At 55.2% G+C, this 14,972-nt stretch overlaps 27 non-coding genes across 27 annotated transcripts; all 27 read left to right on the top strand.

Moving 5' to 3' along the window:
• Nucleotides 1–148: 148 nt before the first annotated feature.
• On the top strand, nt 149–349 carry LOC145263375 (U2 spliceosomal RNA). The gene has a single exon (XR_013864538.1). It is a non-coding gene; the product is annotated as a U2 spliceosomal RNA (small nuclear RNA).
• A 357-nt stretch (nt 350–706) lies between these two features.
• On the top strand, nt 707–907 carry LOC145263374 (U2 spliceosomal RNA). The gene has a single exon (XR_013864537.1). It is a non-coding gene; the product is annotated as a U2 spliceosomal RNA (small nuclear RNA).
• Nucleotides 908–1,264: 357 nt separating this feature from the next.
• On the top strand, nt 1,265–1,465 carry LOC145263372 (U2 spliceosomal RNA). Its single transcript, XR_013864536.1, has one exon. It is a non-coding gene; the product is annotated as a U2 spliceosomal RNA (small nuclear RNA).
• A 357-nt stretch (nt 1,466–1,822) lies between these two features.
• LOC145263371 (U2 spliceosomal RNA) lies at nt 1,823–2,023 on the top strand. The gene has a single exon (XR_013864535.1). It is a non-coding gene; the product is annotated as a U2 spliceosomal RNA (small nuclear RNA).
• Nucleotides 2,024–2,380: 357 nt separating this feature from the next.
• On the top strand, nt 2,381–2,581 carry LOC145263370 (U2 spliceosomal RNA). Its single transcript, XR_013864534.1, has one exon. It is a non-coding gene; the product is annotated as a U2 spliceosomal RNA (small nuclear RNA).
• A 357-nt stretch (nt 2,582–2,938) lies between these two features.
• LOC145263369 (U2 spliceosomal RNA) lies at nt 2,939–3,139 on the top strand. Its single transcript, XR_013864533.1, has one exon. It is a non-coding gene; the product is annotated as a U2 spliceosomal RNA (small nuclear RNA).
• A 357-nt stretch (nt 3,140–3,496) lies between these two features.
• On the top strand, nt 3,497–3,697 carry LOC145263368 (U2 spliceosomal RNA). Its single transcript, XR_013864532.1, has one exon. It is a non-coding gene; the product is annotated as a U2 spliceosomal RNA (small nuclear RNA).
• A 357-nt stretch (nt 3,698–4,054) lies between these two features.
• Nucleotides 4,055–4,255, top strand: LOC145263366 (U2 spliceosomal RNA). Its single transcript, XR_013864531.1, has one exon. It is a non-coding gene; the product is annotated as a U2 spliceosomal RNA (small nuclear RNA).
• Nucleotides 4,256–4,612: 357 nt separating this feature from the next.
• Nucleotides 4,613–4,813, top strand: LOC145263365 (U2 spliceosomal RNA). Its single transcript, XR_013864530.1, has one exon. It is a non-coding gene; the product is annotated as a U2 spliceosomal RNA (small nuclear RNA).
• A 357-nt stretch (nt 4,814–5,170) lies between these two features.
• LOC145263364 (U2 spliceosomal RNA) lies at nt 5,171–5,371 on the top strand. The gene has a single exon (XR_013864529.1). It is a non-coding gene; the product is annotated as a U2 spliceosomal RNA (small nuclear RNA).
• Nucleotides 5,372–5,728: 357 nt separating this feature from the next.
• Nucleotides 5,729–5,929, top strand: LOC145263363 (U2 spliceosomal RNA). Its single transcript, XR_013864528.1, has one exon. It is a non-coding gene; the product is annotated as a U2 spliceosomal RNA (small nuclear RNA).
• Nucleotides 5,930–6,286: 357 nt separating this feature from the next.
• Nucleotides 6,287–6,487, top strand: LOC145263362 (U2 spliceosomal RNA). The gene has a single exon (XR_013864527.1). It is a non-coding gene; the product is annotated as a U2 spliceosomal RNA (small nuclear RNA).
• A 357-nt stretch (nt 6,488–6,844) lies between these two features.
• On the top strand, nt 6,845–7,045 carry LOC145263361 (U2 spliceosomal RNA). The gene has a single exon (XR_013864526.1). It is a non-coding gene; the product is annotated as a U2 spliceosomal RNA (small nuclear RNA).
• A 357-nt stretch (nt 7,046–7,402) lies between these two features.
• Nucleotides 7,403–7,603, top strand: LOC145263360 (U2 spliceosomal RNA). Its single transcript, XR_013864525.1, has one exon. It is a non-coding gene; the product is annotated as a U2 spliceosomal RNA (small nuclear RNA).
• A 357-nt stretch (nt 7,604–7,960) lies between these two features.
• LOC145263359 (U2 spliceosomal RNA) lies at nt 7,961–8,161 on the top strand. The gene has a single exon (XR_013864524.1). It is a non-coding gene; the product is annotated as a U2 spliceosomal RNA (small nuclear RNA).
• Nucleotides 8,162–8,518: 357 nt separating this feature from the next.
• Nucleotides 8,519–8,719, top strand: LOC145263358 (U2 spliceosomal RNA). The gene has a single exon (XR_013864523.1). It is a non-coding gene; the product is annotated as a U2 spliceosomal RNA (small nuclear RNA).
• A 357-nt stretch (nt 8,720–9,076) lies between these two features.
• LOC145263356 (U2 spliceosomal RNA) lies at nt 9,077–9,277 on the top strand. The gene has a single exon (XR_013864522.1). It is a non-coding gene; the product is annotated as a U2 spliceosomal RNA (small nuclear RNA).
• A 357-nt stretch (nt 9,278–9,634) lies between these two features.
• On the top strand, nt 9,635–9,835 carry LOC145263355 (U2 spliceosomal RNA). Its single transcript, XR_013864521.1, has one exon. It is a non-coding gene; the product is annotated as a U2 spliceosomal RNA (small nuclear RNA).
• Nucleotides 9,836–10,192: 357 nt separating this feature from the next.
• LOC145263354 (U2 spliceosomal RNA) lies at nt 10,193–10,393 on the top strand. The gene has a single exon (XR_013864520.1). It is a non-coding gene; the product is annotated as a U2 spliceosomal RNA (small nuclear RNA).
• Nucleotides 10,394–10,750: 357 nt separating this feature from the next.
• LOC145263353 (U2 spliceosomal RNA) lies at nt 10,751–10,951 on the top strand. Its single transcript, XR_013864519.1, has one exon. It is a non-coding gene; the product is annotated as a U2 spliceosomal RNA (small nuclear RNA).
• Nucleotides 10,952–11,308: 357 nt separating this feature from the next.
• LOC145263352 (U2 spliceosomal RNA) lies at nt 11,309–11,509 on the top strand. The gene has a single exon (XR_013864518.1). It is a non-coding gene; the product is annotated as a U2 spliceosomal RNA (small nuclear RNA).
• Nucleotides 11,510–11,866: 357 nt separating this feature from the next.
• On the top strand, nt 11,867–12,067 carry LOC145263351 (U2 spliceosomal RNA). Its single transcript, XR_013864517.1, has one exon. It is a non-coding gene; the product is annotated as a U2 spliceosomal RNA (small nuclear RNA).
• Nucleotides 12,068–12,424: 357 nt separating this feature from the next.
• On the top strand, nt 12,425–12,625 carry LOC145263350 (U2 spliceosomal RNA). Its single transcript, XR_013864516.1, has one exon. It is a non-coding gene; the product is annotated as a U2 spliceosomal RNA (small nuclear RNA).
• A 357-nt stretch (nt 12,626–12,982) lies between these two features.
• On the top strand, nt 12,983–13,183 carry LOC145263349 (U2 spliceosomal RNA). Its single transcript, XR_013864515.1, has one exon. It is a non-coding gene; the product is annotated as a U2 spliceosomal RNA (small nuclear RNA).
• A 357-nt stretch (nt 13,184–13,540) lies between these two features.
• LOC145263348 (U2 spliceosomal RNA) lies at nt 13,541–13,741 on the top strand. The gene has a single exon (XR_013864514.1). It is a non-coding gene; the product is annotated as a U2 spliceosomal RNA (small nuclear RNA).
• A 357-nt stretch (nt 13,742–14,098) lies between these two features.
• LOC145263347 (U2 spliceosomal RNA) lies at nt 14,099–14,299 on the top strand. The gene has a single exon (XR_013864513.1). It is a non-coding gene; the product is annotated as a U2 spliceosomal RNA (small nuclear RNA).
• Nucleotides 14,300–14,656: 357 nt separating this feature from the next.
• On the top strand, nt 14,657–14,857 carry LOC145263346 (U2 spliceosomal RNA). Its single transcript, XR_013864512.1, has one exon. It is a non-coding gene; the product is annotated as a U2 spliceosomal RNA (small nuclear RNA).
• Nucleotides 14,858–14,972: the final 115 nt, after the last annotated feature.

The raw sequence follows: 14,972 nt of genomic DNA, 5'->3' as shown, positions 1-14,972 counted from the left end.
GCGGGCGGCCCTCCTTGGCCGCTGCCTGCGATCGACGCTTCCACTAGTAGAGAGGGGCCGGGGGTAGGGGGGTCGTTGTCGCTCTGCCCGCAACCTTTGCCGCCCGGACCGGTCCACTGACGACCCCGGCCCCGGAGGGAGCCCCTTTATCGCTTCTCGGCCTCTTCTGGCTAAGATCAAAGTGTAGTATCTGTTCTTATCAGCTTAATATCTGATAGGTCCCTCGCATGGAGGGATCACGATATTAAACTGATTTTTGGAACTCGGTCAAGGGTTAGGAGCTTGCTCCCCCTTCTCCACGGGTTGGCCTGGTATTGCACTGCCTCCAGGAGTTAACAGCCCCGATTCTGACCCCAGCTCGCTCGGGAAAGAGTCAGAAAACGCAATCCCAAAAACAGACTGACTACTACTTTGATCTTACTACTAAACTAAACGACTTTGTTGGTCCTTACTTCCCTTTACTTAGTTGTTGCTGGCTTTGCTTTCGTTCGCTTTCGGTTCGGTCCGCTCGGCTGGATGGACCGTTCGTTGGTCTCATTAGCTGGATGACGGAGGCGGGCGGGCGGCCCTCCTTGGCCGCTGCCTGCGATCGACGCTTCCACTAGTAGAGAGGGGCCGGGGGTAGGGGGGTCGTTGTCGCTCTGCCCGCAACCTTTGCCGCCCGGACCGGTCCACTGACGACCCCGGCCCCGGAGGGAGCCCCTTTATCGCTTCTCGGCCTCTTCTGGCTAAGATCAAAGTGTAGTATCTGTTCTTATCAGCTTAATATCTGATAGGTCCCTCGCATGGAGGGATCACGATATTAAACTGATTTTTGGAACTCGGTCAAGGGTTAGGAGCTTGCTCCCCCTTCTCCACGGGTTGGCCTGGTATTGCACTGCCTCCAGGAGTTAACAGCCCCGATTCTGACCCCAGCTCGCTCGGGAAAGAGTCAGAAAACGCAATCCCAAAAACAGACTGACTACTACTTTGATCTTACTACTAAACTAAACGACTTTGTTGGTCCTTACTTCCCTTTACTTAGTTGTTGCTGGCTTTGCTTTCGTTCGCTTTCGGTTCGGTCCGCTCGGCTGGATGGACCGTTCGTTGGTCTCATTAGCTGGATGACGGAGGCGGGCGGGCGGCCCTCCTTGGCCGCTGCCTGCGATCGACGCTTCCACTAGTAGAGAGGGGCCGGGGGTAGGGGGGTCGTTGTCGCTCTGCCCGCAACCTTTGCCGCCCGGACCGGTCCACTGACGACCCCGGCCCCGGAGGGAGCCCCTTTATCGCTTCTCGGCCTCTTCTGGCTAAGATCAAAGTGTAGTATCTGTTCTTATCAGCTTAATATCTGATAGGTCCCTCGCATGGAGGGATCACGATATTAAACTGATTTTTGGAACTCGGTCAAGGGTTAGGAGCTTGCTCCCCCTTCTCCACGGGTTGGCCTGGTATTGCACTGCCTCCAGGAGTTAACAGCCCCGATTCTGACCCCAGCTCGCTCGGGAAAGAGTCAGAAAACGCAATCCCAAAAACAGACTGACTACTACTTTGATCTTACTACTAAACTAAACGACTTTGTTGGTCCTTACTTCCCTTTACTTAGTTGTTGCTGGCTTTGCTTTCGTTCGCTTTCGGTTCGGTCCGCTCGGCTGGATGGACCGTTCGTTGGTCTCATTAGCTGGATGACGGAGGCGGGCGGGCGGCCCTCCTTGGCCGCTGCCTGCGATCGACGCTTCCACTAGTAGAGAGGGGCCGGGGGTAGGGGGGTCGTTGTCGCTCTGCCCGCAACCTTTGCCGCCCGGACCGGTCCACTGACGACCCCGGCCCCGGAGGGAGCCCCTTTATCGCTTCTCGGCCTCTTCTGGCTAAGATCAAAGTGTAGTATCTGTTCTTATCAGCTTAATATCTGATAGGTCCCTCGCATGGAGGGATCACGATATTAAACTGATTTTTGGAACTCGGTCAAGGGTTAGGAGCTTGCTCCCCCTTCTCCACGGGTTGGCCTGGTATTGCACTGCCTCCAGGAGTTAACAGCCCCGATTCTGACCCCAGCTCGCTCGGGAAAGAGTCAGAAAACGCAATCCCAAAAACAGACTGACTACTACTTTGATCTTACTACTAAACTAAACGACTTTGTTGGTCCTTACTTCCCTTTACTTAGTTGTTGCTGGCTTTGCTTTCGTTCGCTTTCGGTTCGGTCCGCTCGGCTGGATGGACCGTTCGTTGGTCTCATTAGCTGGATGACGGAGGCGGGCGGGCGGCCCTCCTTGGCCGCTGCCTGCGATCGACGCTTCCACTAGTAGAGAGGGGCCGGGGGTAGGGGGGTCGTTGTCGCTCTGCCCGCAACCTTTGCCGCCCGGACCGGTCCACTGACGACCCCGGCCCCGGAGGGAGCCCCTTTATCGCTTCTCGGCCTCTTCTGGCTAAGATCAAAGTGTAGTATCTGTTCTTATCAGCTTAATATCTGATAGGTCCCTCGCATGGAGGGATCACGATATTAAACTGATTTTTGGAACTCGGTCAAGGGTTAGGAGCTTGCTCCCCCTTCTCCACGGGTTGGCCTGGTATTGCACTGCCTCCAGGAGTTAACAGCCCCGATTCTGACCCCAGCTCGCTCGGGAAAGAGTCAGAAAACGCAATCCCAAAAACAGACTGACTACTACTTTGATCTTACTACTAAACTAAACGACTTTGTTGGTCCTTACTTCCCTTTACTTAGTTGTTGCTGGCTTTGCTTTCGTTCGCTTTCGGTTCGGTCCGCTCGGCTGGATGGACCGTTCGTTGGTCTCATTAGCTGGATGACGGAGGCGGGCGGGCGGCCCTCCTTGGCCGCTGCCTGCGATCGACGCTTCCACTAGTAGAGAGGGGCCGGGGGTAGGGGGGTCGTTGTCGCTCTGCCCGCAACCTTTGCCGCCCGGACCGGTCCACTGACGACCCCGGCCCCGGAGGGAGCCCCTTTATCGCTTCTCGGCCTCTTCTGGCTAAGATCAAAGTGTAGTATCTGTTCTTATCAGCTTAATATCTGATAGGTCCCTCGCATGGAGGGATCACGATATTAAACTGATTTTTGGAACTCGGTCAAGGGTTAGGAGCTTGCTCCCCCTTCTCCACGGGTTGGCCTGGTATTGCACTGCCTCCAGGAGTTAACAGCCCCGATTCTGACCCCAGCTCGCTCGGGAAAGAGTCAGAAAACGCAATCCCAAAAACAGACTGACTACTACTTTGATCTTACTACTAAACTAAACGACTTTGTTGGTCCTTACTTCCCTTTACTTAGTTGTTGCTGGCTTTGCTTTCGTTCGCTTTCGGTTCGGTCCGCTCGGCTGGATGGACCGTTCGTTGGTCTCATTAGCTGGATGACGGAGGCGGGCGGGCGGCCCTCCTTGGCCGCTGCCTGCGATCGACGCTTCCACTAGTAGAGAGGGGCCGGGGGTAGGGGGGTCGTTGTCGCTCTGCCCGCAACCTTTGCCGCCCGGACCGGTCCACTGACGACCCCGGCCCCGGAGGGAGCCCCTTTATCGCTTCTCGGCCTCTTCTGGCTAAGATCAAAGTGTAGTATCTGTTCTTATCAGCTTAATATCTGATAGGTCCCTCGCATGGAGGGATCACGATATTAAACTGATTTTTGGAACTCGGTCAAGGGTTAGGAGCTTGCTCCCCCTTCTCCACGGGTTGGCCTGGTATTGCACTGCCTCCAGGAGTTAACAGCCCCGATTCTGACCCCAGCTCGCTCGGGAAAGAGTCAGAAAACGCAATCCCAAAAACAGACTGACTACTACTTTGATCTTACTACTAAACTAAACGACTTTGTTGGTCCTTACTTCCCTTTACTTAGTTGTTGCTGGCTTTGCTTTCGTTCGCTTTCGGTTCGGTCCGCTCGGCTGGATGGACCGTTCGTTGGTCTCATTAGCTGGATGACGGAGGCGGGCGGGCGGCCCTCCTTGGCCGCTGCCTGCGATCGACGCTTCCACTAGTAGAGAGGGGCCGGGGGTAGGGGGGTCGTTGTCGCTCTGCCCGCAACCTTTGCCGCCCGGACCGGTCCACTGACGACCCCGGCCCCGGAGGGAGCCCCTTTATCGCTTCTCGGCCTCTTCTGGCTAAGATCAAAGTGTAGTATCTGTTCTTATCAGCTTAATATCTGATAGGTCCCTCGCATGGAGGGATCACGATATTAAACTGATTTTTGGAACTCGGTCAAGGGTTAGGAGCTTGCTCCCCCTTCTCCACGGGTTGGCCTGGTATTGCACTGCCTCCAGGAGTTAACAGCCCCGATTCTGACCCCAGCTCGCTCGGGAAAGAGTCAGAAAACGCAATCCCAAAAACAGACTGACTACTACTTTGATCTTACTACTAAACTAAACGACTTTGTTGGTCCTTACTTCCCTTTACTTAGTTGTTGCTGGCTTTGCTTTCGTTCGCTTTCGGTTCGGTCCGCTCGGCTGGATGGACCGTTCGTTGGTCTCATTAGCTGGATGACGGAGGCGGGCGGGCGGCCCTCCTTGGCCGCTGCCTGCGATCGACGCTTCCACTAGTAGAGAGGGGCCGGGGGTAGGGGGGTCGTTGTCGCTCTGCCCGCAACCTTTGCCGCCCGGACCGGTCCACTGACGACCCCGGCCCCGGAGGGAGCCCCTTTATCGCTTCTCGGCCTCTTCTGGCTAAGATCAAAGTGTAGTATCTGTTCTTATCAGCTTAATATCTGATAGGTCCCTCGCATGGAGGGATCACGATATTAAACTGATTTTTGGAACTCGGTCAAGGGTTAGGAGCTTGCTCCCCCTTCTCCACGGGTTGGCCTGGTATTGCACTGCCTCCAGGAGTTAACAGCCCCGATTCTGACCCCAGCTCGCTCGGGAAAGAGTCAGAAAACGCAATCCCAAAAACAGACTGACTACTACTTTGATCTTACTACTAAACTAAACGACTTTGTTGGTCCTTACTTCCCTTTACTTAGTTGTTGCTGGCTTTGCTTTCGTTCGCTTTCGGTTCGGTCCGCTCGGCTGGATGGACCGTTCGTTGGTCTCATTAGCTGGATGACGGAGGCGGGCGGGCGGCCCTCCTTGGCCGCTGCCTGCGATCGACGCTTCCACTAGTAGAGAGGGGCCGGGGGTAGGGGGGTCGTTGTCGCTCTGCCCGCAACCTTTGCCGCCCGGACCGGTCCACTGACGACCCCGGCCCCGGAGGGAGCCCCTTTATCGCTTCTCGGCCTCTTCTGGCTAAGATCAAAGTGTAGTATCTGTTCTTATCAGCTTAATATCTGATAGGTCCCTCGCATGGAGGGATCACGATATTAAACTGATTTTTGGAACTCGGTCAAGGGTTAGGAGCTTGCTCCCCCTTCTCCACGGGTTGGCCTGGTATTGCACTGCCTCCAGGAGTTAACAGCCCCGATTCTGACCCCAGCTCGCTCGGGAAAGAGTCAGAAAACGCAATCCCAAAAACAGACTGACTACTACTTTGATCTTACTACTAAACTAAACGACTTTGTTGGTCCTTACTTCCCTTTACTTAGTTGTTGCTGGCTTTGCTTTCGTTCGCTTTCGGTTCGGTCCGCTCGGCTGGATGGACCGTTCGTTGGTCTCATTAGCTGGATGACGGAGGCGGGCGGGCGGCCCTCCTTGGCCGCTGCCTGCGATCGACGCTTCCACTAGTAGAGAGGGGCCGGGGGTAGGGGGGTCGTTGTCGCTCTGCCCGCAACCTTTGCCGCCCGGACCGGTCCACTGACGACCCCGGCCCCGGAGGGAGCCCCTTTATCGCTTCTCGGCCTCTTCTGGCTAAGATCAAAGTGTAGTATCTGTTCTTATCAGCTTAATATCTGATAGGTCCCTCGCATGGAGGGATCACGATATTAAACTGATTTTTGGAACTCGGTCAAGGGTTAGGAGCTTGCTCCCCCTTCTCCACGGGTTGGCCTGGTATTGCACTGCCTCCAGGAGTTAACAGCCCCGATTCTGACCCCAGCTCGCTCGGGAAAGAGTCAGAAAACGCAATCCCAAAAACAGACTGACTACTACTTTGATCTTACTACTAAACTAAACGACTTTGTTGGTCCTTACTTCCCTTTACTTAGTTGTTGCTGGCTTTGCTTTCGTTCGCTTTCGGTTCGGTCCGCTCGGCTGGATGGACCGTTCGTTGGTCTCATTAGCTGGATGACGGAGGCGGGCGGGCGGCCCTCCTTGGCCGCTGCCTGCGATCGACGCTTCCACTAGTAGAGAGGGGCCGGGGGTAGGGGGGTCGTTGTCGCTCTGCCCGCAACCTTTGCCGCCCGGACCGGTCCACTGACGACCCCGGCCCCGGAGGGAGCCCCTTTATCGCTTCTCGGCCTCTTCTGGCTAAGATCAAAGTGTAGTATCTGTTCTTATCAGCTTAATATCTGATAGGTCCCTCGCATGGAGGGATCACGATATTAAACTGATTTTTGGAACTCGGTCAAGGGTTAGGAGCTTGCTCCCCCTTCTCCACGGGTTGGCCTGGTATTGCACTGCCTCCAGGAGTTAACAGCCCCGATTCTGACCCCAGCTCGCTCGGGAAAGAGTCAGAAAACGCAATCCCAAAAACAGACTGACTACTACTTTGATCTTACTACTAAACTAAACGACTTTGTTGGTCCTTACTTCCCTTTACTTAGTTGTTGCTGGCTTTGCTTTCGTTCGCTTTCGGTTCGGTCCGCTCGGCTGGATGGACCGTTCGTTGGTCTCATTAGCTGGATGACGGAGGCGGGCGGGCGGCCCTCCTTGGCCGCTGCCTGCGATCGACGCTTCCACTAGTAGAGAGGGGCCGGGGGTAGGGGGGTCGTTGTCGCTCTGCCCGCAACCTTTGCCGCCCGGACCGGTCCACTGACGACCCCGGCCCCGGAGGGAGCCCCTTTATCGCTTCTCGGCCTCTTCTGGCTAAGATCAAAGTGTAGTATCTGTTCTTATCAGCTTAATATCTGATAGGTCCCTCGCATGGAGGGATCACGATATTAAACTGATTTTTGGAACTCGGTCAAGGGTTAGGAGCTTGCTCCCCCTTCTCCACGGGTTGGCCTGGTATTGCACTGCCTCCAGGAGTTAACAGCCCCGATTCTGACCCCAGCTCGCTCGGGAAAGAGTCAGAAAACGCAATCCCAAAAACAGACTGACTACTACTTTGATCTTACTACTAAACTAAACGACTTTGTTGGTCCTTACTTCCCTTTACTTAGTTGTTGCTGGCTTTGCTTTCGTTCGCTTTCGGTTCGGTCCGCTCGGCTGGATGGACCGTTCGTTGGTCTCATTAGCTGGATGACGGAGGCGGGCGGGCGGCCCTCCTTGGCCGCTGCCTGCGATCGACGCTTCCACTAGTAGAGAGGGGCCGGGGGTAGGGGGGTCGTTGTCGCTCTGCCCGCAACCTTTGCCGCCCGGACCGGTCCACTGACGACCCCGGCCCCGGAGGGAGCCCCTTTATCGCTTCTCGGCCTCTTCTGGCTAAGATCAAAGTGTAGTATCTGTTCTTATCAGCTTAATATCTGATAGGTCCCTCGCATGGAGGGATCACGATATTAAACTGATTTTTGGAACTCGGTCAAGGGTTAGGAGCTTGCTCCCCCTTCTCCACGGGTTGGCCTGGTATTGCACTGCCTCCAGGAGTTAACAGCCCCGATTCTGACCCCAGCTCGCTCGGGAAAGAGTCAGAAAACGCAATCCCAAAAACAGACTGACTACTACTTTGATCTTACTACTAAACTAAACGACTTTGTTGGTCCTTACTTCCCTTTACTTAGTTGTTGCTGGCTTTGCTTTCGTTCGCTTTCGGTTCGGTCCGCTCGGCTGGATGGACCGTTCGTTGGTCTCATTAGCTGGATGACGGAGGCGGGCGGGCGGCCCTCCTTGGCCGCTGCCTGCGATCGACGCTTCCACTAGTAGAGAGGGGCCGGGGGTAGGGGGGTCGTTGTCGCTCTGCCCGCAACCTTTGCCGCCCGGACCGGTCCACTGACGACCCCGGCCCCGGAGGGAGCCCCTTTATCGCTTCTCGGCCTCTTCTGGCTAAGATCAAAGTGTAGTATCTGTTCTTATCAGCTTAATATCTGATAGGTCCCTCGCATGGAGGGATCACGATATTAAACTGATTTTTGGAACTCGGTCAAGGGTTAGGAGCTTGCTCCCCCTTCTCCACGGGTTGGCCTGGTATTGCACTGCCTCCAGGAGTTAACAGCCCCGATTCTGACCCCAGCTCGCTCGGGAAAGAGTCAGAAAACGCAATCCCAAAAACAGACTGACTACTACTTTGATCTTACTACTAAACTAAACGACTTTGTTGGTCCTTACTTCCCTTTACTTAGTTGTTGCTGGCTTTGCTTTCGTTCGCTTTCGGTTCGGTCCGCTCGGCTGGATGGACCGTTCGTTGGTCTCATTAGCTGGATGACGGAGGCGGGCGGGCGGCCCTCCTTGGCCGCTGCCTGCGATCGACGCTTCCACTAGTAGAGAGGGGCCGGGGGTAGGGGGGTCGTTGTCGCTCTGCCCGCAACCTTTGCCGCCCGGACCGGTCCACTGACGACCCCGGCCCCGGAGGGAGCCCCTTTATCGCTTCTCGGCCTCTTCTGGCTAAGATCAAAGTGTAGTATCTGTTCTTATCAGCTTAATATCTGATAGGTCCCTCGCATGGAGGGATCACGATATTAAACTGATTTTTGGAACTCGGTCAAGGGTTAGGAGCTTGCTCCCCCTTCTCCACGGGTTGGCCTGGTATTGCACTGCCTCCAGGAGTTAACAGCCCCGATTCTGACCCCAGCTCGCTCGGGAAAGAGTCAGAAAACGCAATCCCAAAAACAGACTGACTACTACTTTGATCTTACTACTAAACTAAACGACTTTGTTGGTCCTTACTTCCCTTTACTTAGTTGTTGCTGGCTTTGCTTTCGTTCGCTTTCGGTTCGGTCCGCTCGGCTGGATGGACCGTTCGTTGGTCTCATTAGCTGGATGACGGAGGCGGGCGGGCGGCCCTCCTTGGCCGCTGCCTGCGATCGACGCTTCCACTAGTAGAGAGGGGCCGGGGGTAGGGGGGTCGTTGTCGCTCTGCCCGCAACCTTTGCCGCCCGGACCGGTCCACTGACGACCCCGGCCCCGGAGGGAGCCCCTTTATCGCTTCTCGGCCTCTTCTGGCTAAGATCAAAGTGTAGTATCTGTTCTTATCAGCTTAATATCTGATAGGTCCCTCGCATGGAGGGATCACGATATTAAACTGATTTTTGGAACTCGGTCAAGGGTTAGGAGCTTGCTCCCCCTTCTCCACGGGTTGGCCTGGTATTGCACTGCCTCCAGGAGTTAACAGCCCCGATTCTGACCCCAGCTCGCTCGGGAAAGAGTCAGAAAACGCAATCCCAAAAACAGACTGACTACTACTTTGATCTTACTACTAAACTAAACGACTTTGTTGGTCCTTACTTCCCTTTACTTAGTTGTTGCTGGCTTTGCTTTCGTTCGCTTTCGGTTCGGTCCGCTCGGCTGGATGGACCGTTCGTTGGTCTCATTAGCTGGATGACGGAGGCGGGCGGGCGGCCCTCCTTGGCCGCTGCCTGCGATCGACGCTTCCACTAGTAGAGAGGGGCCGGGGGTAGGGGGGTCGTTGTCGCTCTGCCCGCAACCTTTGCCGCCCGGACCGGTCCACTGACGACCCCGGCCCCGGAGGGAGCCCCTTTATCGCTTCTCGGCCTCTTCTGGCTAAGATCAAAGTGTAGTATCTGTTCTTATCAGCTTAATATCTGATAGGTCCCTCGCATGGAGGGATCACGATATTAAACTGATTTTTGGAACTCGGTCAAGGGTTAGGAGCTTGCTCCCCCTTCTCCACGGGTTGGCCTGGTATTGCACTGCCTCCAGGAGTTAACAGCCCCGATTCTGACCCCAGCTCGCTCGGGAAAGAGTCAGAAAACGCAATCCCAAAAACAGACTGACTACTACTTTGATCTTACTACTAAACTAAACGACTTTGTTGGTCCTTACTTCCCTTTACTTAGTTGTTGCTGGCTTTGCTTTCGTTCGCTTTCGGTTCGGTCCGCTCGGCTGGATGGACCGTTCGTTGGTCTCATTAGCTGGATGACGGAGGCGGGCGGGCGGCCCTCCTTGGCCGCTGCCTGCGATCGACGCTTCCACTAGTAGAGAGGGGCCGGGGGTAGGGGGGTCGTTGTCGCTCTGCCCGCAACCTTTGCCGCCCGGACCGGTCCACTGACGACCCCGGCCCCGGAGGGAGCCCCTTTATCGCTTCTCGGCCTCTTCTGGCTAAGATCAAAGTGTAGTATCTGTTCTTATCAGCTTAATATCTGATAGGTCCCTCGCATGGAGGGATCACGATATTAAACTGATTTTTGGAACTCGGTCAAGGGTTAGGAGCTTGCTCCCCCTTCTCCACGGGTTGGCCTGGTATTGCACTGCCTCCAGGAGTTAACAGCCCCGATTCTGACCCCAGCTCGCTCGGGAAAGAGTCAGAAAACGCAATCCCAAAAACAGACTGACTACTACTTTGATCTTACTACTAAACTAAACGACTTTGTTGGTCCTTACTTCCCTTTACTTAGTTGTTGCTGGCTTTGCTTTCGTTCGCTTTCGGTTCGGTCCGCTCGGCTGGATGGACCGTTCGTTGGTCTCATTAGCTGGATGACGGAGGCGGGCGGGCGGCCCTCCTTGGCCGCTGCCTGCGATCGACGCTTCCACTAGTAGAGAGGGGCCGGGGGTAGGGGGGTCGTTGTCGCTCTGCCCGCAACCTTTGCCGCCCGGACCGGTCCACTGACGACCCCGGCCCCGGAGGGAGCCCCTTTATCGCTTCTCGGCCTCTTCTGGCTAAGATCAAAGTGTAGTATCTGTTCTTATCAGCTTAATATCTGATAGGTCCCTCGCATGGAGGGATCACGATATTAAACTGATTTTTGGAACTCGGTCAAGGGTTAGGAGCTTGCTCCCCCTTCTCCACGGGTTGGCCTGGTATTGCACTGCCTCCAGGAGTTAACAGCCCCGATTCTGACCCCAGCTCGCTCGGGAAAGAGTCAGAAAACGCAATCCCAAAAACAGACTGACTACTACTTTGATCTTACTACTAAACTAAACGACTTTGTTGGTCCTTACTTCCCTTTACTTAGTTGTTGCTGGCTTTGCTTTCGTTCGCTTTCGGTTCGGTCCGCTCGGCTGGATGGACCGTTCGTTGGTCTCATTAGCTGGATGACGGAGGCGGGCGGGCGGCCCTCCTTGGCCGCTGCCTGCGATCGACGCTTCCACTAGTAGAGAGGGGCCGGGGGTAGGGGGGTCGTTGTCGCTCTGCCCGCAACCTTTGCCGCCCGGACCGGTCCACTGACGACCCCGGCCCCGGAGGGAGCCCCTTTATCGCTTCTCGGCCTCTTCTGGCTAAGATCAAAGTGTAGTATCTGTTCTTATCAGCTTAATATCTGATAGGTCCCTCGCATGGAGGGATCACGATATTAAACTGATTTTTGGAACTCGGTCAAGGGTTAGGAGCTTGCTCCCCCTTCTCCACGGGTTGGCCTGGTATTGCACTGCCTCCAGGAGTTAACAGCCCCGATTCTGACCCCAGCTCGCTCGGGAAAGAGTCAGAAAACGCAATCCCAAAAACAGACTGACTACTACTTTGATCTTACTACTAAACTAAACGACTTTGTTGGTCCTTACTTCCCTTTACTTAGTTGTTGCTGGCTTTGCTTTCGTTCGCTTTCGGTTCGGTCCGCTCGGCTGGATGGACCGTTCGTTGGTCTCATTAGCTGGATGACGGAGGCGGGCGGGCGGCCCTCCTTGGCCGCTGCCTGCGATCGACGCTTCCACTAGTAGAGAGGGGCCGGGGGTAGGGGGGTCGTTGTCGCTCTGCCCGCAACCTTTGCCGCCCGGACCGGTCCACTGACGACCCCGGCCCCGGAGGGAGCCCCTTTATCGCTTCTCGGCCTCTTCTGGCTAAGATCAAAGTGTAGTATCTGTTCTTATCAGCTTAATATCTGATAGGTCCCTCGCATGGAGGGATCACGATATTAAACTGATTTTTGGAACTCGGTCAAGGGTTAGGAGCTTGCTCCCCCTTCTCCACGGGTTGGCCTGGTATTGCACTGCCTCCAGGAGTTAACAGCCCCGATTCTGACCCCAGCTCGCTCGGGAAAGAGTCAGAAAACGCAATCCCAAAAACAGACTGACTACTACTTTGATCTTACTACTAAACTAAACGACTTTGTTGGTCCTTACTTCCCTTTACTTAGTTGTTGCTGGCTTTGCTTTCGTTCGCTTTCGGTTCGGTCCGCTCGGCTGGATGGACCGTTCGTTGGTCTCATTAGCTGGATGACGGAGGCGGGCGGGCGGCCCTCCTTGGCCGCTGCCTGCGATCGACGCTTCCACTAGTAGAGAGGGGCCGGGGGTAGGGGGGTCGTTGTCGCTCTGCCCGCAACCTTTGCCGCCCGGACCGGTCCACTGACGACCCCGGCCCCGGAGGGAGCCCCTTTATCGCTTCTCGGCCTCTTCTGGCTAAGATCAAAGTGTAGTATCTGTTCTTATCAGCTTAATATCTGATAGGTCCCTCGCATGGAGGGATCACGATATTAAACTGATTTTTGGAACTCGGTCAAGGGTTAGGAGCTTGCTCCCCCTTCTCCACGGGTTGGCCTGGTATTGCACTGCCTCCAGGAGTTAACAGCCCCGATTCTGACCCCAGCTCGCTCGGGAAAGAGTCAGAAAACGCAATCCCAAAAACAGACTGACTACTACTTTGATCTTACTACTAAACTAAACGACTTTGTTGGTCCTTACTTCCCTTTACTTAGTTGTTGCTGGCTTTGCTTTCGTTCGCTTTCGGTTCGGTCCGCTCGGCTGGATGGACCGTTCGTTGGTCTCATTAGCTGGATGACGGAGGCGGGCGGGCGGCCCTCCTTGGCCGCTGCCTGCGATCGACGCTTCCACTAGTAGAGAGGGGCCGGGGGTAGGGGGGTCGTTGTCGCTCTGCCCGCAACCTTTGCCGCCCGGACCGGTCCACTGACGACCCCGGCCCCGGAGGGAGCCCCTTTATCGCTTCTCGGCCTCTTCTGGCTAAGATCAAAGTGTAGTATCTGTTCTTATCAGCTTAATATCTGATAGGTCCCTCGCATGGAGGGATCACGATATTAAACTGATTTTTGGAACTCGGTCAAGGGTTAGGAGCTTGCTCCCCCTTCTCCACGGGTTGGCCTGGTATTGCACTGCCTCCAGGAGTTAACAGCCCCGATTCTGACCCCAGCTCGCTCGGGAAAGAGTCAGAAAACGCAATCCCAAAAACAGACTGACTACTACTTTGATCTTACTACTAAACTAAACGACTTTGTTGGTCCTTACTTCCCTTTACTTAGTTGTTGCTGGCTTTGCTTTCGTTCGCTTTCGGTTCGGTCCGCTCGGCTGGATGGACCGTTCGTTGGTCTCATTAGCTGGATGACGGAGGCGGGCGGGCGGCCCTCCTTGGCCGCTGCCTGCGATCGACGCTTCCACTAGTAGAGAGGGGCCGGGGGTAGGGGGGTCGTTGTCGCTCTGCCCGCAACCTTTGCCGCCCGGACCGGTCCACTGACGACCCCGGCCCCGGAGGGAGCCCCTTTATCGCTTCTCGGCCTCTTCTGGCTAAGATCAAAGTGTAGTATCTGTTCTTATCAGCTTAATATCTGATAGGTCCCTCGCATGGAGGGATCACGATATTAAACTGATTTTTGGAACTCGGTCAAGGGTTAGGAGCTTGCTCCCCCTTCTCCACGGGTTGGCCTGGTATTGCACTGCCTCCAGGAGTTAACAGCCCCGATTCTGACCCCAGCTCGCTCGGGAAAGAGTCAGAAAACGCAATCCCAAAAACAGACTGACTACTACTTTGATCTTACTACTAAACTAAACGACTTTGTTGGTCCTTACTTCCCTTTACTTAGTTGTTGCTGGCTTTGCTTTCGTTCGCTTTCGGTTCGGTCCGCTCGGCTGGATGGACCGTTCGTTGGTCTCATTAGCTGGATGACGGAGGCGGGCGGGCGGCCCTCCTTGGCCGCTGCCTGCGATCGACGCTTCCACTAGTAGAGAGGGGCCGGGGGTAGGGGGGTCGTTGTCGCTCTGCCCGCAACCTTTGCCGCCCGGACCGGTCCACTGACGACCCCGGCCCCGGAGGGAGCCCCTTTATCGCTTCTCGGCCTCTTCTGGCTAAGATCAAAGTGTAGTATCTGTTCTTATCAGCTTAATATCTGATAGGTCCCTCGCATGGAGGGATCACGATATTAAACTGATTTTTGGAACTCGGTCAAGGGTTAGGAGCTTGCTCCCCCTTCTCCACGGGTTGGCCTGGTATTGCACTGCCTCCAGGAGTTAACAGCCCCGATTCTGACCCCAGCTCGCTCGGGAAAGAGTCAGAAAACGCAATCCCAAAAACAGACTGACTACTACTTTGATCTTACTACTAAACTAAACGACTTTGTTGGTCCTTACTTCCCTTTACTTAGTTGTTGCTGGCTTTGCTTTCGTTCGCTTTCGGTTCGGTCCGCTCGGCTGGATGGACCGTTCGTTGGTCTCATTAGCTGGATGACGGAGGCGGGCGGGCGGCCCTCCTTGGCCGCTGCCTGCGATCGACGCTTCCACTAGTAGAGAGGGGCCGGGGGTAGGGGGGTCGTTGTCGCTCTGCCCGCAACCTTTGCCGCCCGGACCGGTCCACTGACGACCCCGGCCCCGGAGGGAGCCCCTTTATCGCTTCTCGGCCTCTTCTGGCTAAGATCAAAGTGTAGTATCTGTTCTTATCAGCTTAATATCTGATAGGTCCCTCGCATGGAGGGATCACGATATTAAACTGATTTTTGGAACTCGGTCAAGGGTTAGGAGCTTGCTCCCCCTTCTCCACGGGTTGGCCTGGTATTGCACTGCCTCCAGGAGTTAACAGCCCCGATTCTGACCCCAGCTCGCTCGGGAAAGAGTCAGAAAACGCAATCCCAAAAACAGACTGACTACTACTTTGATCTTACTACTAAACTAAACGACTTTGTTGGTCCTTACTTCCCTTTACTT

Source organism: Euprymna scolopes, chromosome 38 (assembly GCF_053919585.1).
Source record: "Euprymna scolopes isolate OS-2025 chromosome 38, ASM5391958v1, whole genome shotgun sequence".
Lineage (NCBI taxonomy): Eukaryota > Metazoa > Mollusca > Cephalopoda > Sepiida > Sepiolidae > Euprymna > Euprymna scolopes.
The sequence above is the reverse complement of the archived record's forward strand: the minus strand, read 5'-3'. Positions and strand labels throughout refer to the sequence as shown.